The 22,202-nt window shown below is 39.5% G+C and overlaps 1 pseudogene; it reads left to right on the plus strand.

Moving 5' to 3' along the window:
* Positions 1–22,202, plus strand: part of LOC112633716 — a 37,212-nt pseudogene that overhangs the window by 955 nt on the left and 14,055 nt on the right.

Below are 22,202 nucleotides of genomic sequence, written 5' to 3' on the forward strand. Positions count from 1 at the left end.
AATATGAATTACTGTACCACAAATAGACCTTTCCAGAATTAGGAAATGTGTTCTCTCGTAAGTGAAATCTCTCTCTTTCTTTCCATTTTTATTAAAAGTCATGATCATTCAGTAAATTACTTGTAAATAATGTAAGAGTAAATTTCATTTTCGCATCTGTGAAAGTGGTCATTTTTATAAATATTGAGGCCTCGGTGTTGACTTTACTTTTTGTTTCGGTGCTGCTGGGTACGTAGGATTACTATTCCTCCTGTTACAACCTCCTGCTCATTGTCCCCACTTTCCAAAATCCTTACACACATAGACACTATTTTCCCTTCCAAGAAATCCTCAGGGAAGAGAATATAGAAGTACCACTATTGGATGTGGTCAGGGCTCATAAATAAAAGAGTTAAATTTCAGTTACCTGGAAATACTTACATTCTGCCAAGGCTGCAATCATTCTCTCACTTATAAATTCTAAGTTTAAATTAAATCAAATCCCAGTCTTTCTTGGTTCCAACTCTTCCCTTTTGGCAAGACTTGTATTCTTGGTTCAAAGAAAGAAAAGCTTTCTTTTTTTTTAAGAGGCTAAATTCTTCTTGGACATTGAATGGCTTTTACAAAGTACCATTTGGTTGTTTAAAAGATTAAAAAACAGCTGGGTTACATTTTCTTTGAAATGCACACTTAGTTAAAAATTAAAAAAATTAAAAGTACTAGAGAAAAAGACTTTTTGGTTTTGCCAAGACCCAAACCATTTAGGAGGAAGATGGGGTAAGAGAGAGGAAAAAAGAATAGTGTGAAATGTGTTGCCAAACCCGTTCCCCCTCCTGTGGCAGTGAAGTTCAGTAAGCCCAAAATAAAATAGTGCAAGACACAAAATTAGATTGAACTGGTTCTGGAAACAGTTATGGGTCTGGTAAGTGTGAAGGGATTTAATAAATATTTCTCATCTCTGTTCTCTTCTATCCCAAGAATAGTTGCAGTCATTTTTTTCTTACCAGTTTCTGAATTTTGCCAGACTCTCTCTGATAGAAGTTTCCTAAATAGAGGAATTGAATTTAAGTAGGAAACTACATTCTAGTCGCTTAAGTTCCTGGAAACATGTTTGTACTACAAATAGTAAATAAATAATAAAAGTGATTCCAGGGAATGAAAAGTTGCTAGCTCCTGCCAAATTGCTTTCATCACTCAACAGAAAGACAAAAAGTCAACCTTGTCCTAAAATCGTAGGTAAAATGGGCCCATATGTGGTGATGTTGACTTAAATTCAATTTAACAAACACTGTTCACCACCTACCATGTTCAAATCACAGAACTAGGTGCTATAAGTGGATTAAAAACATGAGCAAGGATCTAAAAAATGGATAGAGGAAAGAGAAGGGAAGGGAAAAACTAAAAAACAAAGTACAGAATAGAACCAGAAAACAAAAATCTTCTATTTTTCAACATAAAATTGTTTTATTCAGTTCAAAAGTTCTCAAGATGCAAAACTTTATTAAATTATCCTTTTTCTAAAGTAGTTTTCAGTTTGGGGTACAGAAATATATATTAAAAACTTGCATTTGAAGTATCATATAATTATTCAATTATTCCAGAAACAAAGTGTTTCAAAATGACTGAATTGGTGATTAATTGTGCTTTATTTGAAAGGCTCCCTTTAGAATTTCCAGAACCAAGTTAAGCGACAAGAAAAATACTTTTATGGTTTCATACATTTGTAAGGCATGATTCTAACAGCCTCATGCCAGTGTTGGCAAAACTGAGAAAAGCTAATCTATACTTGCAGTTTTTAACCTTTTCAGATTTCTTTTTACCCCCAACACAAACTCAATAGACTCAACATTTTAATGACACTTTCCTGCTGCCTATATTTTTCCACTGAAAGATAATCTGATATGTTAATTAACACTAAAATGACACCATTTTACATTTTCCTGTCTTTCTACTTTTTTTTTGTTATTATACTATTAGTTCTAGGGTACACGTGCACAACTTGCAGGTTTGTTACATAGGTATACATGTGCCATGTTGGTTTACTGCACCCATCAACTCATCACTTACATTAGGTGTTTCTCCTAATGTTATCCCCACCCCAGCCCCCAACTCCCCGAACAGGCCCCACTGCATGATGTTCCCCACCCTGTGTCCAAGTGTTCTCATGTTCAATTCCCACCTATGAGTGAGAGCATGCAGTGTTTGGTTTTCTGTCCTTGGTGAGAACATTCAGTTTGCTGAGAATGATGGTTTCCAGTTTCATCCATGTCCCTGGAAAGAACATGAACTCATCCTTTTTTACGGCTGCATAGTATTCCATGGTGTATATTCCACATTTTCTTAAATCAGTCTATCATTGACGGACATTTGGGTTGGTTCCAAGTCTTTGCTATTGTGAATAGTGCTGCAATAAACATACATGTGCATGTGTCTTTATAGTAGCATGATTTATAATTCTTTGGGCATACACCCAGTAATGAGATCGCTGGGTCAAATGGTATTTGTAGCTCTAGATCCTTGAGGAATCACCACACTGTCTTCCACAATGGTTGAAATAATTTACACTCCCACCAACAATGTAAAAGCATTCCTATTTCTCCACATCCTCTCTAGCATCTGTTGTTTCCTGCCTTTTTAACAATTGCCATTCTAACTGGCATAAGATGGTATCTCATTGTGGTTTTGATTTGCATTTCTCTGATGACCAGTGATGAGCATTTTTTCATGTGTCTGTTGGCTACATAAATGTCTTCTTTTGAGAAGTGTCTGTTCGTATCCTTTGTCCACTTTTTGATAGGGTTGTTTGTTTTTTTCTTGTAAATTTGTTTGAGTTCTTTGTAGATTCTGGATATTAGCCCTTTGTCAGATGGATAGACTGCAAAAATTTTCTCCCATTCTGTAGGTTGCCTGTTCACTCTGATGGTAGTTTCTTTTGCTGTGCAGAAGTTATTTAGTTCAATTAGATCCCATTTGTCTATTTTGGCTTTTGTTGACATTGCTTTTGGTGTTTTGCTCATGAACTCTTTGCTCATGCCTATGTCCTGAATGGTATTGCCTAGGTTTTCTTCTAGACTTTTTATTGTTTTAGGTCTAATATTTAAGTCTTTAGTCCATCTTGAATTAATTTTTGTATAAGGAGTAAGGAAGGGATCCAGTTTCAGCTTTCTGCTTATGGCTAGCCAGTTTTCCCAGCCCCATTTATTAAATATGGAATCCTTTCCCCATTTCTTGTTTTTGTCAGGTTTGTCAAAGGTCAGATGGCTGTAGATGTGTGGTGTTATTTCTGAGGCCTCTGTTCTTTTACATTGATCTATATCTCTGTTTTGGTACCAGTACCATGCTGTTTTGGTTACTGTAGCCTTGTAGTATAGTTTGAAGTCAGGTAGCGTGATACGTCCAGCCTTTTTCCTTTTGCTTAAGATTGTCTTGCCTGTGTGGGCTCTTTTTTGGTTCCATATGAACTTCAAAGTAGTTTTTTTCCAATTCTGTGAAGAAAGTCAGTGGTAGCTTGATGGGAATGGCATTGAATCTATAAACTACCTTGGGCAGTATGACCATTTTCATGATATTGATTCTTCCTATCTGTGAGCATGGACTGTTCTTCCATTTGTTTGTGTCCTCTTTTATTTCACTGAGCAGTGGTTTGTAGTTCTCTTTGAAAAGTTCTTTCACATCCCTTGTAAGTTGGATTACTAGGTATTTTATTCTCTTTGTAGCAATTGTGAATGGGAGTTCAGTCATGATTTGACTCTCTGTTTGTCTGTTATTGGTGTATAGGAATGCTTGTGACTTTTGCACGTTGATTTTGTATCCAGAGACTTTGCTGAAGTTTCATCAGTTTAAGGAGATTTGGGGCTGAGACAATGGGGTTTTCTCAATATACAATCATGTCATCTGCAAACAGGGCCATTTTGGCTACCTCTTTTCCTAATTGAATACGCTTTATTTCTTTCTCTTGCCTGATTGCCCTAGCCAGAACTTCCAACACTATGTTGAATAGGAATGGTGAGAGAGGGCGTTCCTCATCTTGTGCCACTTTTCAAAGGGAATGCTTTCAGTTTTTGCCCATTCAGTATAATATTGGCTGTGGGTTTGTCATAAATAGCTCATTATTTTGAGATATGTTCCATCAATACCTAGTTTATTGAGCATTTTTAGCATGAAGGACTGTTGGATTTTGTCGAAGACCTTTTCTGCATCAATTGAGATAATCTTGTGGGTTTTGTCATTGGTTCTGTTTATATATGGATTACATTTATTGATTTGTGTATGTTGAACCAGCCTTGTATCCCAGGCATGACGCTGACTTGATCATGGTGGATAAGTTTTTTGATGTGCTGTTGGATTCTGTTTGCCAGTATTTTATTGAGGATTTTTGCATTGATGTTCATCAGGAATATTGGTCTAAAATTCTCTTTTTTTGTTGTGTCTCTGCCAGGCTTTGGTATCACAATGATGTTGGCCTCATAAAATAAGTTAGGGAGGAGTCCCTCTTTTTCTATTGATTGGAATAATTTCAGAAGGAATGGTACTATCTCCTCTTTGTACCTTTGGTAGAATTTGGCTGTGAATCCATCTGGTCCTGGACTTTTTTTGGTTGATAGGCTATTAATTATTGCCTCAATTTCAGAGCCTGTTATTGGTATATTCAAAGATTTATCTTCTTCCTGGTTTAGTCTTGGGAGGATGTATGTGTCCAGGAATTTATCCATTTCTTCTAGATTTTCTGGTTTATTTGCATAGAGGTGTTTATAGTATTCTCTGATAGTAGTTTGTATTTCTGTGGGATCGATGGTGATATCTCCTTTATCATTTTTTATTGTGTCTATTTAATTCTCTCTTTTCTTCTTTATTAGTCTTGCTAGTGATCTATCAATTTTGTTGATCTTTTCAAAAACCCAGCTTCTGGATTCATTGAGTTTTCGAGGATTTTTTTGTGTCTCTATCTCCATCAGTTCTGCTCTGATCTTAGTTATTTCTTGTCTTCTGCTAGCTTTTGAATTTGTTTGCTCTTGCTTCTCTAGTTCTTTTAATTGTAATGTTTGGGTATTGATTTTAGATCTTTCCTGCTTTCCCTTGTGGGCATTTAGTGCTGTAAATTTCCCTGTACACACTGCTTTAAATGTGTCCCAGAGATTCTGGTATGTTGTGTCTTTGTTCTCATTGGTTTCAAAGAACATCTTTATTCCTGCCTTCATTTCATTATTTACCCAGTAGTCATTCAGGAGTATGTTGTTCAGTTTCCATGTAGTTGTGCAGTTTTGAGTGAATTTCTTAGTCCTGAGTTCTAATTTAATTTCACTATGTGGTCTGAGAGACAGTTTGTTGCGATTTCCATTCCTTTGCATTTGCTGAGGAGTGCTTTACTTCCAATTATGTGGTCAATTTTAGAGTAAGTGCGATGTAGTGCTGAGAAGAATGTTTATTCTGTTGATTTGGGGTGGGGTGGAGAGTTCTGTGGATGTTTTCTAGGTCTGCTTATTGCAGAGCTGAGTTCAAGTCCTAGATATCCTTGTTAACCTTCTGTCTCATTGATCTGTCTAATATTGACAGTGGGGTGTTAAAGTCTCCCATTATTATTGTTTGGCATTCTAAGCCTCTTTGTAGGTCTCTAAGGACTTGCTTTATGAATCTGGGTGCTCCTGTATTGGGTGCATATATATTTAGCATAGTTCTTCTTGGTGAATTGATCCCTTTACCATTATGTAATGGCCTTCGTTGTCTCTTTTGATCTTTGTTGGGTTAAAGGTTTGTTTCATCAATGACTAGAATTGCATCCCTCCCCCACCCATTTTTTTTGTTTGTTTGTTTTGCTTTCCATTTGCTTGGTAGATCTTCCTCCATCCCTTTATTTTGTGCCTATGTGTGTCTCTGCATGTGAGATGAGTCTCCTGAATACAGCACACTGATAGGTCTTGACTCTTTATCCAATTTGCCAGACTGCATCTGTTAATTGGGGCATTTAGTCCATTTACATTTAAGGTTAATATTGTTATGTGTGAATTTGATCCTGTCATTATGATGTTAGCTGGTTATTTTGCCCATTAATTGATGCAGTTTCTTCCTAGCATTGATGGTCTTTACAATTTGGCATGTTTCTGCAGTGGCTGGTAATGGTTGTTCCTTTCCATGTTTAGTGCTTCCTTCAGGAGCTCTTGTAAGGTGGGCCTGGTGGTCACAAAAATCTCTCAGAATTTGCTTGTCTGTAAAGGATTTTATTTCTCCTTCATGAAGCTTAGTTTGGCTGGATATGAAATTCTGGGTTGAAAATTCTTTTCTTTAAGAATGTTGAATATTGGCCCTCACTCTCTTCTCGCTTGCAGGGTTTCTGCCGAGAGATCTGCTGTTGGTCTGACGGGCTTCCTTTTGTGGGTAACCCAACCTTTCTCTCTGGCTGCCCTTAACGTTTTTCTCTTTATTTCAACCTTGGTGAATCTGAAAATTATGTGTCTTGCTGTTGCTCTTCTCAAGGAGTATCTTTGTTGTGTTCTCTGTATTTGCTGAATTTGAATATTGGCCTGCCTTGCTAGGTTGGAAAAATTCTCCTGGATAATATCCTGAAGAGTGTTTTCCAACTTGGTTCCATTCTCCCTGTCACTTTCAGGTACATCAATCAAATGTAGATTTGTTCTTTTCACATAGTCCCATATTTCTTGGAGTCTTTATTCGTTCCTTTTAACTCTTTTTTCTCTAATCTTGGTGTCTCACTTTATTTCATTAATTTGATCTTCAATTGCTGATATCTCTTCTTCCACTTGATCGAATCACCTATTGAAGCTTGTGCATGCATCACGAAGTTCTCATGCCATGGTTTTCAGCTCCGTCAGTTCATTTAAGGTCTTCTCTACAATGTTTATTCTAGTTAGACATTTGTCTAACTTTTTTCAAGAATTTTAGCTTCCTTGTAATGGGTTAGAACATGCTCCTTTAGCTCAGAGAAGTTTGTTATTGCCAACCTTCTGAAGCCTACTTCTGTCAACTTGTCAAAGTCATTCTCCATCCAGCTTTGTTCCATTGCTGATGAGGAACTGCAATCCTTTGGAGCAGAATAGGTGCTCTGGTTTTTAGAATTTTCAGCTTTTCTGCTCTGGTTTCTCCCCATCTTTGTGGTTTTATCTACTTTTGGTCTTTAATGTTGGTGACCTACAGATGGGGTTTTGATGTAGATGTCCTTTTTCTTGATGTTGATGCTATTCCTTTCTGCTTGTTCATCTTCCTTCTAACAGTCAGGTCCCGCAGCTGCATGTCTGTTGGCGTTTGCTGGAGGTCCACTCCAGACCCTGTTTGCCTGGGTATCACCAGCACAGGCTGCAGAACAGCAAATATTGCTGCCTGATCCTTCCTCTGGAAGCTTTGTCCCAGAGGGGCATCCCCCTGTATGACGTGTCTGTTGACCCCTACTGGGAGGTGTCTCCCAGTTAAGCTACACAGGGATCAGGGACCCACTTGAGAAGGCAGTGTGTCTGTTCTCAGAGCTCAAATGCCATACTGGGAGAACCACTGCTCTCTTCAGAGCTGTCAGACAGGGATGTTTAAGTCTGCAGAAGTTTTCTGCTGCCTTTTGTTCAGCTATGCCCTGCCCACAGAGGTGGAGTCTATAGAGGCAGTAGGCCTTGCTGAGCTGCGGTGGGCTCTGCCCACCCAGTTCCTGCTTCCTGGTCTCTTTGTTTACACTGTGAGCTACTCAAGCCTCAGCAATGGCGGGTGCCCCTCCCCCCACCAGGCTGCAGCCTCACAGTTCAATCTCAGACTGCTGTGCTAGGAGTGAGTAAGGCTCCGTGGGCGTGGGACCCGCTGAGATAGGCACAGAAGAGGATCTCCTGGTCTACCAGTTGCTAAGACCTTGGGAAAAGCACAGTATTTGGGTGGGAGTGTCCCAGTTTTCCAGGTACAGTCTATCATGGCTTCCCTTGGCTAGGAAAGGGAAATTCCCTGACCCCTCGTGTTTCCTGGGTAAGGCAATGCCCCACCCTGCTTCGGCTCGCCCTCCATGGGCTACACCCACTGTCCAACCAGTCCCAATGAGATGAACAAGGTACCTCAGTTGGAAATGCAGAAATCACCCATCTTCTGCATTGACCATGTTGGGAGCTGCAGACCAGCGCTGTTCCTATTCGTCCATCTTGGAATGGATGTCCTGTCTTTCTACTTTTTAAGAAGATACTTGAGAGAGGGCTTAAATAACCCAGAAGTATTGTTTTCTCTCAGGATTTGTAAGTAGTCCAGTATGATAGGAGCTATCAGGAGGCCCAGGGTAGTAGTGAACAGATGATGACTTGACAGCAGCAGGACTGAGAGGTGGCTCATCATGGCTAAACATTATTGTGGTTTTCAGTCAATTTTCAGGCACATGGTTGGCACTGAGAACCAACATGATGGAGCAGGAGTCCTGCAGATGAATAGGACCCAGAAGAAAGGAATCTTGACCCCAGATGACACTCTGATCCTAGAAAGCCACACTGACTTGCAGACAATATCCAGCCCTAACCACTAAGTTGGGTCTGCGGGAGGAACCCCACTGACTGGAGAAGGAAAAGGCAGAAGCTGAAGAAAAGACCTGGAAAAACTACAGAACTTCTCAGAAGGGGGCCCAGAATGAAAGCTCCAGTGTAGACTGGGACAGTGATAAGTTTCCTGGTGATTATAAGGGCTAGGAGGGTATGATGAAGAGTGAGGTGCTATTATAGACTCAGAATCAAAAACAAGAACCTCAGGCTCCCAAAGCTGCACGTTCTCTAGGAATTAACTGCAGGAAGTAGCTGGGAATCCAGAACCAATGGTGGGAACTCCTTTGGCCAACTCTGGGACTGACTGAGTCAAGTTAATTCAAGAACAGAACCTGCAGCCACGGAAAGGCACAGAAGGCAAGGCTGGAAAGAGGCATCAGGAGCAGGCAGAAATGGATCCCTTTACTAGTGGGAGAAATATAACAAGGGTGAAGGAAGGGACTTCCTTTGGTGGTCAAAGGGTGCTTCTATTTCTCCTTCTGAGTTGACATTTAGCTTTGGGATAATGCTGATTTTGAAGTCTGATACAATACTTCCTTTTCTCCTTTCAGCAGAAGACCCTGGGCAATGGATTATCTAAGCTTCAACTTTAAAACTTAATAGAATAGGATTTACATACTTTCTAACAAGGTCATTGCAAATATTATAAAGTGGGAGCTCTCCAAAAAATTCCAGTAGGATAAAAATTTCATTTTTGCAAAAGCTGATAAAATTTGATAACAGAGTCATAGGAAATAAGAAATTCCTGGGTAAACTTAGGATAATAAAACATCCATTAGGGGCCATGCCTATCATTCCATTATTACCCTCTTAAAACCCTAGAAATACTGGGACTGATCCCTTTGAGACTGGGCTGGACAGGATGATCCCATACATGAAGAAACTGCTAACATGGTGGCAGTGGGTGGCTCTCCACATAATCTCACCTTACCTTGCCCAGCTCAGATGTTGTCTTGCTAAGGACCCCATTCTAGTCTGCCCACCCTCTCAGGCTTTTGTCTTTCCTTCCTGTGTGGCCCTTCTAGAAATGGCCTGCCTCCCAGACTCCCTGCACCCCAGCCCAGCACCATCCCAGCCACCACACTGGCCTCACCCCAGAGAATCCTTAAGTCCAGGATCTTCCTTTGTTCTTTGACAGTGCCTAATAGTACTTGGCACTATTTAAAGGTATTTTAAATATTTAAAATATTAAAAAGATACTTAAAACCCTTATTATATTTAACTTAATTCTGGTTGCAGTCTTCTTTTTCCTAAGAGTTAACACTAGTAGGATTTCACAAAGTATTCTGTCTTTAATATAATGAAAAAGCTTCTAAGATATACCTGGGGTCAGAAGTCTGAGAGCCATGAGGAGCAAGGCAAAAACCAATTATGCTACCTCTGTTGTGTGGGCAAGTCCGTGAGATTAATAAAGCCTGCCATGCTGTATTCTATGGGTTGTTATAAAGATCAGACTGAAATAAGAAAAACAAATGAACAAAATTATTTTGCAAATTTTGTTATTAAATTATAACATAAACCTAAATATCATCGAAAAATGTGTTTCTGTGGCACATCTGTTTTGAAAGGGGCAGGATAAGTGAGATATCGCTGTGTTTGAGTCTGTTTTATAAACAATTTAGGACTTTTAAGAAAACCCTCTGAGCTTCTCTAGTAAGGCTGAGCCTGGCCACAAGCCACTCCTGCTGCAGACTGGAATACTAAAACCCTCTTTTTAAAAAAAAAAAAAAATTATTATTATTATATTTTAAGTTCTAGGGTACATGTGCACAACTTGCAGGTTTGTTACATATGTATACTTGTGCCATGTTGGTGTGCTGCACCCATCAACTTGTCAGCACCCATCAACTCGTCGTTTACATCAGGTATAACTCCCAGTGCAATCCCTCCCCTCTCCACCTTCCCCATGATAGGCCCTGGTGTGTGATGTTCCCCTTCCGGAGTCCAGGTGATCTCATTGTTCAGTTCCCACCTATGAGTGAGAACATGCGGTGTTTGGTTTTCTGTTCTTGGGATAGTTTGCTGAGAATGATGGTTTCCAGCTGCATCCAGGTCCCTACAAAGGACACAAACTCATCCTTTTTTATGGCTGCATAATATTCCATGGTATATATGTGCCACATTTTCTTAATCCAGTCTGTCACTGATGGACATTTGGGTTGATTCCAAGTCTTTGCTATTGTGAATAGTGCCGCAATAAACATACGTGTGCATATTGTTTTATAACCCAAACCTCAGCCGGTCTTCTGCATGGCAGTTCATCGTTGTTGCTACTGCTGGTTAACTTACAGGTTTTCAGAAAGGAACTGTTTCCTATTTTTCATACCAAGACATTTGGGAACCCCTCCTCCGTGTCTCTCCTCTGAGTCTTCACCTCCCCTGCCTACCCTGTGCAACCCCCACCAGCAGGAATGTGTCACTATAAGCACCCAATAAAAAAAGCAACATGTGCCCTTCAAAAACAGGTTTATCAACTTGAAATAGTACAATTCAGAGCAGAAAAGCTTCCTTTTCAAGTGTAAAGTAAACGTGTGCCTATTTTTCCAAGAACCAGATGGGGCCATTGTTCTTCCAGGACCCATTTCCTCAAAATACTATATTTTGTACTTTGATAGATTGGTGCTTGTCTCCAGTAGAAACTGTTAATAGCCATCGGATACGCCTCCTACCCCTTAAAATGCCCATAAGTAAGAAGCTGTTGAAATCAAACTATTTCTATCTTCGTTTTACTCATGGCCCCCCCAAAATATACTCCAACTTTCCCCACATCTCAAAATAAGATGATCAATGCAGGGTTTGCAAAGAAGGTAGTTAAATACAGGTTTTGAGGCTTTGGCCTGGCATCCACTTGAGAGCACAAAATATTTGAAGTTAATGGGCCTGGGGGGTATACAACTTTAAAATATTTTTGAAAAGAGCTATTAATATACTGTGCATTTCTTTCCCATCCCCCCTTCAACCATCATCCTAGGGACAGAGGCATTTTGGAGAGTTTGATACGTGGCCCTTGGAGCCCAGGATATCTAGTGAACTGGCATTTGGCTCATACCTGAGAGATCTACAAGGCAAGAGACTGAGATGGACTAGCTGTTCCTCTAGAAGAACAGAGACAGTATTGTTTTGGACAACCTACCCTTTCAGAGAAGGGTGCCTCATTCCTGTGAGTCACCAGAGAGAGAGATGCCCTTTCATAATAGTCCCAGTTAAGCAAAACCATTTTTTCCTCCTTTAGAGGTACTAGCTGAAAGATGGGAATGCGAATGGATTACCAACCCTGCTGCAGGTGCTTAAAGAAGATGGAATCAGAGTGTGGGAACCAGGCCTGAACTACATGACTGACCGTAGATGACCGCCACTGCCATGGGATCCATAGGGCCCACAAAGGTGCTTTTCACTGGACTGCTATACTTATTCTCAGGTGACATATTGCTTTGAGAATTTAACCAAAGTTTCAAGTTTTCTTCTTGCACAACATTTTAAAGAAGAGTTCAGGGTTTTTCCAGACCTCTTGAAGGCTGTCCTTGGATCACTGTTCTCTCTCTCAGGCCACCCCTTCCACCAGATGAAGAACTCTCGTTTTAACCCAGCTTGTCCCGTGAAACCAGCATGATGTAACAGCAGGTTTCTGTCCCTCTCCGCATTGTTCACAGCTTCCCCTGAACCACTGGTCCTGGAACCCTCGTCTCATGCTTCTGCTTTCCAACCCGGGCCCCTTCTTCCTGGTATCTAACCTGAAGTCTTATTTCTTCACATTTATGTTGCCCCCCCTTTAGATTTGATCTAGTGCTTTGTTCTCTGCCTGATCATAATTTTTACAGTTCCCTGGTTAAACTCTAGTAATCCCTCCATAATGTCCAATCTAGCCTCTGGGAACTCCCTACTTCCCATCCAACATCCAGGCATCCTTGTCTGGAGAACACTCCTTTGAAAACTTTTTCTAAATTTTGCTTGGTTTAAGGATTGGATCCACAGCAATATTTTTTAAAACACCTGTGGGAAAAGTAACAATTAACCTATTGTCTTTCATTTGGATTCCCGTGTCAATAAGTTTTAGGTCTTTGCTTCAGAGATTATGTTGAGGAGAGTTTGAGAATTAAATAGAATGAAAAGAAGAAACTCTGCTACCAAAGGAAAGGGGCTTTTGAAAGCTGGAGTGTAAAATCATTAATTTTTCCTATCCCTCGTTCTGCTTCAGTCCCACACTCAGCTGAAGTGTTGAAAACTTAGTACAGAAAAAGTTTTTCTGACAGAAAAACATTTGAGTTCTTGCTGAGAGTGCCTTGAGATGGTGTGGCACGCAGCCAGGCCTTTGGCATTGACTGCCACTAGGTAAAAACTGTGTGTTTATAGTGTTGATGTGTGCCTGATGAGCGAGAGACCAGCCCACTAGGCTCAACCCCTGAGCCTGGCCTCTCTTAAGACCTTAGAAGGAGCATAGCACACTCCCTAGGCTAGAGCTCTCCGTGGTTCAACAATTGACTTAGGTCAGCATGCCAGTCAAACTAGACAGCTGACTTTTTCTTCCCCAACAGAAACTTGAATTTATAAAATGTATTCACATCTCATCATTTGGGGATTTATGCCTGCAAGTTCACTATCATTAAAGAGTTACATGCATACATTCTGCTTTCCATTGTAGGGATTACAAACGCCTAACGATAGTAAATTATTCTCTTCTGCGTTGTACACTACGATTACCCTGGGAATGTTTCAGACTGTTTTGTAAGGCACTACAGCACTAATGAAGTGTTATTTATACTACACACTGATTTTCTGTTTTGTTTTTCTTGAAGTTTCTCCTTGTTCCATCTTTTTTGATTTATCATACATTTAGCAGACTTGAGTATGAAAGCCATTTTTCTGTCACTCTTCAAACTTTAAATGAACAAGACTTTTTATGAAGTGTAATTTTCAATAACAATGAAATATTAGAAGTCCCTCTTGGAGTTCCTTGTTCCATTCGTGTGTGTGTCTGTGTGTGTGTGTGTGTGTGTGTGCATGTGCGTGTGTTCTGTTCTGCTTTCCCACCAGTGCTGCCTGTGATTGCCTTAGCCTCTGATATATGGAAGCAAGGATCCAGTGGGAGATCACAGAAGTTTCCTCTTGCTCAGAGAACACCGAGAAGTAAAAACATAGACAACTGCACAACACGCTGTGCATACAACTAACGGATGAATGACTTAGCTTAATTCGGGGTGTTGAGAAGGTTGGAGGTGCAAAGAGGCATTAGACAAGCTTTCCAAAAGATGGGAGTTATCCTTCAATATTGGTCTGTTTTATACTTGCATCTAAGGTGAATAACTTCCAGCCATTCTCCCCTAAAGGGAGAAGTTATACACCTCAGATACAAGTATAAAACAGACCAGTGTCTCTAGAGAGCATGTACTTTCTAATCAGTCATTTTGAATTCAGATCATCACTGCCATTTTCAAGTGTGATTTGAAGGACTTAAAAGAGCTTCTAGAAAATGGGTAAAATAAAAGCACCATGTGAAGGGCATATTGTGAAGTATGTAAAAGGAGCTAACATTAATTCATGGAAGTGCTCAATACATTTTCCCTCTCTCTTCTCCCCTCTTGTCTGTACTCCGCTCTTCTCCCAACCTCCATTTCCATCAGCCATATTAAAACTAAATTCATCCCCAGAACAATAAGTTGGTGGTAGTGCTTGTGACAGACAATTTTTTTTCCATAACAACAGCCATCACCAGCCCTCTCCCAGTGTACCTTCTTTTTTTTGCTGGCTAAGGGAAATTGACATCTTAGACAACCTCAGAGAGTGAATCATGATTGATGTAAGTTAATCATAGTAAGACCAAAATCTTGGAAGGTGATTGGATTTAGGCCTAGATGTGTGACTTATGACTAGCCAATAGCACATGCAGAGAAACCTACTGGGGGCACTGGAGGAAAGATTTTCTCACAAATTAAAAAAGAGATTGATAAAGAACATTCTCCCTCCTCTTAAACAAATGTAGTCATGGCTTCCTAGGATGTCCGAAACTGCTAGCACTATGCTCTTGAAAATGAAAGGTTAGCAACACATAGGGCAGAGTAGAAACGTGGAAATCCATAGTTCTTGATGATACCACTGTGCTGCTGAACAGCCCTCCTTCCAGATTCCCTGCCATGTTAAACAACATATGCTTTAGGATTTAAGGGATTGTCAGTATGCTATTATCTGCAGCAGATATCAGCTAACTGCCGAAGGGTTCCATAGAGCCAAGTTCAAGTCCCAGCTTTGTTTGTATGTGAGCTTGGGCAGGTTACCTAAACCCACGTGCTTCCATTTCCTCATCTATACAATGAAGACAGTCATTTTACCCATTACTTAGATTACTGTGAGGATTCCATTAAATCCTCAGTAAATGGTAGTTAAAAGTATTTTATTTTATTGTTATTTTTTGAGACAAGATCTGTCTCTGTTGTCCAGGCTGGAGTGTGGTACTGCAAACATGGCTCACTGCAGCTTTGACCTCCTGAACTCTAGCGATCCTCCTGCTTCAGCCTCCTGAATAGCTGAGATGACAGGTACACACCATCACACCGGCTAATTATCTTAAATTTTTTTTGTAAGATGAGGTCTCATCATGTTACCCAGGCTGGTCTGAAACCTGGGCACAAGCAGTCCTCCTGCCTCAGTCTCCCAAAGTGCTGGGATTAAAAGTGTGAGCCACTGCGCCTGCCCCAAAATTATTTAAAAACTTTACCCAATTCACATGCAGATTATACCTTAGTCTAATTACAGACGCAGCTCACTGTGGATCATTTGGATAAAAATGTTACTGATCTTTATTATTAAATTCTGCTACTCTGGTCATGGTTGTTCTCTTTTCTCTCCCTTCTTCATTCTTCATGTTGAAGCTATGAGCCCCACTAGCTTATGGTCACCCCATTATATACATTCACGCATCAAAGGAAACATGAAGCGTCTTGGTGCTCATGTGACTCAGTCAGGAATTTGAGGTTTTGCTTGAAAATGTGAAGCCTGAGCAGCCTTTTAAATTTTTTTTGGTGCGGGGGAGAATTTGGAACTTTTAATTTCCTTTTGGAATAACTCTGGCACGGTGCCCTAAAGTCTCTCCTCTGTCTCCCTCTAACTTTTCCTATAACCAACCCTGATGTTTCTATTATGATCTCTAAATCACAATCTCCAACACTGTTCATTAATATTCTCTTTTTTCTTATTCCCAAGTATTATATAAAACTAGTCTTGCTTTTGCAACCTTTCTTAGGATCCTTTCCTAGATTTTTAATATCTGTGTTTGTTTCCTTGTCTTAGTCACTTTGATTACACTTGAACTGCTCCTTAATGCTTTCAATTCTGGCCTGCTCCTCATCTTTAGGCTTGTTCTGTATCATCTCAATTTCCCATAAATCTACACAGATATATCCCATACTTGAAACCCGTATCTTTCCTTTCTGCTACTAAACTGGCTCAGAATTTGGGCACAGCCAGGTGGAACAAATAAAGCCAGCCTCCCTATTTTCTATGTTTAAAAAGTACTATGTTTATTGCTTTGGAAAAGTTAGCAGGGTTTAAAAATGAAACAAAACAAAACAAAATCCTTAAAGGGCCAGGCACAGATGGCTCATGCCTATAATCTCAGCACTTTGGGGGGCCGAGGCAGGAAGATCACTTGAACCCAGGAGTTCAAGACCAGCCTGAGTAACCTAGTGAGATCCCATCTCTACCAAAAATGTTTAAAAAAAAATAGCTTTGGCATGGTGGTGTTTGCCTGTGGTCCCAGTTACTCAGGACGCTGAGGTGGGAAGATGGCTTGAGTCTTGGAGGTCAAGATTGCAGTGGGCCAATTGCACCACTGCACTCCCGCCTGGTGACAGAGTAAGACCCTGTCTCAAACAAAACGAAACAAACACCCTCAAAGAATAATCATCAGTGGATATTTGTCAACTTTTTCTTGGAGGCCTAGTTGCAGAAACTTCTTCCTTTGTTGGAGAATCTGGGACCATAGGCTTGTGGTGGAAGGGGCCCCAGAGGCCAGATACCTGGTGTCCCTGGTACCTAGCCTCTAAAGGAACAGCACGCCTGCAACATAAAATTAAAGCATCACCACAAAGAAGCAGGGACTGCTTAGCATCAGCTTGGGTGACTGTGATGGCAGAATTCAATGTCTCAGACCCTGACCAGGGGCTGTGGTGGCTTACTAACCTGGCTGAGCTACTAGAGACTCAGCTTGTCTTCTCAGACCTTGCCCTCTAGCCACCACATCAGTCTCAGAGCTACCAGGTACCCCTCCAGTCACTTCCTTTTGTCTTAAGTTAGGCAAACTCCCATTCTGTTGCTTGCAACCAAAAACAAAACAAAACAAAACACCTGAGTAACACGATTTACTTCTCCTGTTTCACTGTCATGGAAATAGTGTGACATAATGAAACAGGAGAAGTAAACTATGTTACTCTTAACACTCTTAAGAGAGTAAACTGTGTTACTCTCTTAACTTCTCTCTTCACAGTGAGAAGAACATGGGATTAAATTCTCTCAAACTTAGGCAATTAAATGAACATCTCTGAGTCTCAGCTGCACATCTGAAACAAGGGAAAAATAATATCAAACTCACTGTGCTATTGAAGGAATTAAATGAAATTTTATGTGTAAGTCCTTAGTTGTTTTTAAAGTAAAACTTGATTCTGCCTTCCAATAATTTACAATTTAGTTGGGAAACTATGGCGTGCACACTTGTTGGTAATAGGTAACATAATGATGCTTAATAATATCTAATGCACTGTTATAAATAAATGTACTGTTATATTTATTAGTTCACTTAACTTTTGCAACAACCTAGTGAAGTAAGTATTATTAATCATGTTTTATAGATGAAGAAACTGAAACTTTTAGAGAGGGCAGTAAGTATCGAAAGCTCACACAGCTGGAATTCAAACACAGGCACTCTTACCCCAGAGCCTGTGATCCTAAACAGCTCACTCATGTGAATAGGTATTCCACACTTTGAGGATGGCATAGAAGGGCCAAAAAAGAGATGCAAGCAAGATATTTGGCTGAGTTCAGAGGACAGAAGAACACTGTGTTTCAGAGAAGCAAGGGAAATCTTTGTAGTAGGATGACGCATGGCCGGGTGTGGTGGCTCATGCCTGTAATCCCAGCACTTTGGGAGGCTGAGGCAGGTGGATCACAAGGTCAGGAGTTCAAGACCAACCTGGACAACATGATGAAACCACATCTCTATTAAAAATAAAAAAAAAAAAAATGGTAGGCGGGCATGGTGGCGGGTGCCTGTAATCCCAGCTACTCGTGAGGCTGAGATTGGAGAATGGCCACAACCTGCGAGGCAGAGGTTGCAGTGAGCCGAGATAGTACCACTGTAGTTCAGCCTGGGCAACAGAGTACGACTCCATCAAAAAAAAAAAAAAAAAAAAAAAAAGGACGAGGCACATTTTAAAGATGTCAGATTACATGGGTAGTGAAATACCAGACTATCTGACATTAATGTTGTCATGCTGTCGTAAGATTTTTCCTCTGTCAATTCCTTCCCACCTTCCATGGGAAGAAATATCTAATTCTTATTTGTTCGGAAAACTCAGCCAAACATTATCGCCTCCAGGAAGGCTTCTCTGACTTTCACTGACTGAGTCAGGCACGTCTTTTATGTGCATCCATAACTTATACGTCCTATACATAGGTCCTGTAAATATTGGCTTATTTGTCTATTTATAGTCATTGGTTTGTGGACCCTGTGGATGCAGAGGCATTGTGTGTCTTACTTACAACTCTTTTCACAACATCTAACGTAGTACCTGGCACGTGGTGAGTGCTCAGTCAGCGTTTATTAAATGAATGTGAATGAGGGCCCCCAGCAGAGAAAACCACGGAGACAAATCTGGCTGAAGACAGAATGTTTGGAGTGAAAACATTTGCAATATTACCAATGTCGAAATATCCTGGCCCCTTTCAGAACTTGATTGCAAAAATATAGATGATCAAAGATGATCAAGATAATTAAATTAGAAGACAGGGTAGAGAAAACTTCTTGGGGGTTGTATAAAAGACATATGAAAATGAAATTATATGAATACATTCAGTATAAAAATTAAAAAAATACATCAGGGTGATAACAGCTAGTCATTTTGAATGGATAGTGGCCATTATACGCTCAGTGCAAGTGTGTGTGTGTGTGTGTGTGCACGCGCATGTACATGTGTGCTTATGTGTACGTATATCTGTCAATGAAAGTTTGTGATTAATCATTTTGCAGACAGTCAGAATTCCGTGTGCACTGGTATTTTGTCCTAAGTTATCCTCCCAAAAGTCTCACACTCATAGAAATAATATTGGCTTTTTTTTTTTTTTTTTTTTTTGACATAACATTTTGATTACTCTGGCTCCAGCAAGTCTGGAGTTTGTTCTCTATCTGCATGCTTTTTGAGGAAAAAACTTTCTGGTCATGACAGACCAATATATGCACCTGAAACATTTTTAAAATAATCTAAGTGTTAGAATACGTGCCAAAAATAAGGATCTAGAGGAAGAGTTATAGGAATTGAGACATGACAAGGCACAGGGAGCCAGAATTATTAGTGAAGTTTTCATGGGTAGGAGAATAGGAATCATGAGTGCCCTTGGGGAGCGATTTCGCTGAGATGGAGAACAATTTGTTGAATGTTATGGAGTAGGTAGAGGAAGTGGGTGAGGGTCTCTGTTGAAAAGGATTGCAAATGGCAATAGATGCAAGAACAGAGACGGCATTTTGTTTCATAGAGAGCCTGGCAGGGTGCTGTTCTTAAGAATTTTTAAAATTAACATACAGTTAAACTGACTTTTTTTCATGTACAGTCCTATGAATTGATACACATAGAGGTTCATGTCACCACCGTCACAATCAGGAAACAGAATCATTCTGTCGTTCCAGATGATTCCTTGAAATACCCCTTGGTAGTCGACTTCTTTTTTCTTCCCTACCCCCTGAAAACCATTGATCTGTTCATCACTATAGTTTTGTCTTTTCTAGAATATCATATTAATAGAATCATACAATATGTAAAAATTTGAGACTAACCTCTTTCAATTAGTGTAAGGCCTTTGAAATTTATCCAATGAATGTATCAGTAGTCCATTGCTGAGTAGTATAGCATTGCCTGGATATACCTCAGTTTGTTTATTTATTCTGCTGTTAAAGGACAATTGAGTTGTTTCCAGCTTTTTGGCAATTATGAATAGAGCTGCCACAAACTTTCATGTATAGGTTTTTATGTGAACATATGTTTTCATTTCTCTAAAGTAAATTCCTAGGAGTGGAATTGCTGGATCATATGGTAAGTATACATTTAACTTTATAATAACTGCTAAACTGTTTTGCAGAGTGGACGTACCATTTTGTATTCCCAGTGGCAATGTATGAGTTTCAGTTGCTCTGCATCCTTGCCTACATATAGAGTTATCTCATTTAATTTTAATTTGTATTTATCAAATGTCCAAGGATGTTGAACATTTTTTTCTTTTTTATTATTATACTTTAAGTTCTGGGATACATGTGCAGAACCTGCAGGTTTGTTACATAGGTATACACATGCCATGGTGGTTTGCTGCACCCATCAACCTGTCATTTACATTAGATATTTCTCCTAATGCTATCCTCCCCCCCCCCCCCCCCCCCCCAACAGGCGTGTGATGTTCCCCTCCCTGTGTCCATGTGTTCTCATTGTTCAGGATGTTGAACATTTTTAATGTGTTTTTTGCCATCAATATATCCTCTTTGGTGAAGCATCTATTCTACCCTTTTGCCTGTTTTTAAATTGGGTTGTGTTCTGGTGGTTGAGTTTTGAGCGTTCTTTATATATTCTGGATTCAATTCCTTTGTCAAATATGTAATCTGCATATATTCTTTCCAGTCTGTAGTTTGTATTTACATTGTCTTAACAAATCTTTTGCAGAACAAATGTTTTTAAGGTCAGATGAATTCCAGTTTATCAATTTTTATATTTAATGGATCATGCATTTGGAATAATGTCTAAGAATTCTTTGCCTAATCCCAGTTTACAAAGATTTTCTTCTATGTTTTCTTCTGAAGGCTTTATAATTTTACATTTTCCATTTAGATCTATGATCCAATTTGGGTTCATTTTTGTAACAGGTGTGAGGTTAAAGTGTATTTTTGCATATTAATGGACAATTTCACTCTTTATTAAAAAGACTACTCTTTCCTTTATTGAATTACCATTGTACCTTTGTCAAACATCAATCGGTCAGAATTTGGTGGGTCCTCTTTTGTACTCTCTATTCTGTTTCATTAATCTATGAGTCTATCACTCTGCAAATAGGAGTATAGCCATATATTAAGTCTTAAACTGGGGCTAGTGTTATCCTCCAAATTTATAGCTCTTTTCACAAAATTATGTTAGCTATCCTAGATCCTTATGATTTTCATATAAATTTTAGAATAACTCTGTTCATTTCTACAAGAAAAATTCTCCTGGGAATTTTATTGGAATTGCACTAAATCTCTTGATCAATGTGTGGAAAATTAAATGTTGTTTGTTTATGTTAATTGACCGTACCCTGTGACAGATCTATACCTCCAAACATTGTTTCCAATACAGAATTTTGTCTCCTGCCTGATTCAGGGATGCATTGGGCTGGGTTACTATTATAGCTGGTTCTTGAGAATGCAAATATCCAAGTAATTACTCACAGTAGATCATAAATACAGACCTAAAAGTTACAGGAGGATACACACCTATCTTATCTCTTTATGCTGTTAGAGACATCTGAGAAAGGTCTTAGGTTAGGTTTAACTCTCTAGATGGAACCACTGACTTTCCATACAAGACTGAATAACCCAAACTTTGAGAGACAGCACAAGGTCAGGCTATTGTGATGTCACATTCCTATGATTGAGAATTAGATTTTTACATTCAGAAGTAGTATACCTCCTATTAGTCAATTGGGGAAGAACATTTTCTTGACCAGTAGATGTAGATTAGAGTGGCTATTCTTAGACTAAGAGGAAGAAACAAATTTCTTCTGCTTTGAAAAATTGTTTAAAACTTGTGAGGTATTCTCTAAATATATAGAAAGGCACTGTTTAACAGGTACCCCAAAGATTATTTAGTTATCTAGGGAATGTACTTTATTCGACTCACTACTTACTATGAACTCAAAGTTCCAGATTTAAGTGAAGCTATGAGTTGATAGATTTTTGTTTCGTAGATATGGAGCTAACTTTATCTAACAGAAAATATAGTCCCAAAGTCATGGTTTATTCTTCTTAAGGACATTACCAGCTTTGTATCTAATCAAGAAATGTTGTTCTACTATTCCTTCATTAAGTTGTCTATAAATTCCCAGCTTCTCAGATGCTCTTTGAACCTACTAAGTTACTAGTTAGATAAGGCTATCATAATAACATACCATAAACTGGGTGCTTTAAACAACTAAAATTTATTTTTCACAGTTTGGGAGCCTTGAAGTCCAAGATCAAGGTGTTGGCAGGGCTGGTTTTTCCTGACGCCTGTCTCCCCGACTTGCAGAGGGCTGCCTTCTTGCTGTGTCCATACGTCGTCTTCCCTCTGTGTGTGCACATCCATGGCATCCTTGTATGTCTACATTTCTTCTCCTTTTAAGGATACCAATTAAACTAATTAGGGCTCACCCTAAAGACCTCACATTAACTTAATTACCTCTTATCTCCAAATACAGCTGCATTCTGAGATACTACTGGGGGTAATGACTTCCATTTTT

The sequence above is a fragment of the Theropithecus gelada genome, chromosome 1 (assembly GCF_003255815.1).
Source record: "Theropithecus gelada isolate Dixy chromosome 1, Tgel_1.0, whole genome shotgun sequence".
In the NCBI taxonomy this organism is placed as follows: domain Eukaryota; kingdom Metazoa; phylum Chordata; class Mammalia; order Primates; family Cercopithecidae; genus Theropithecus; species Theropithecus gelada.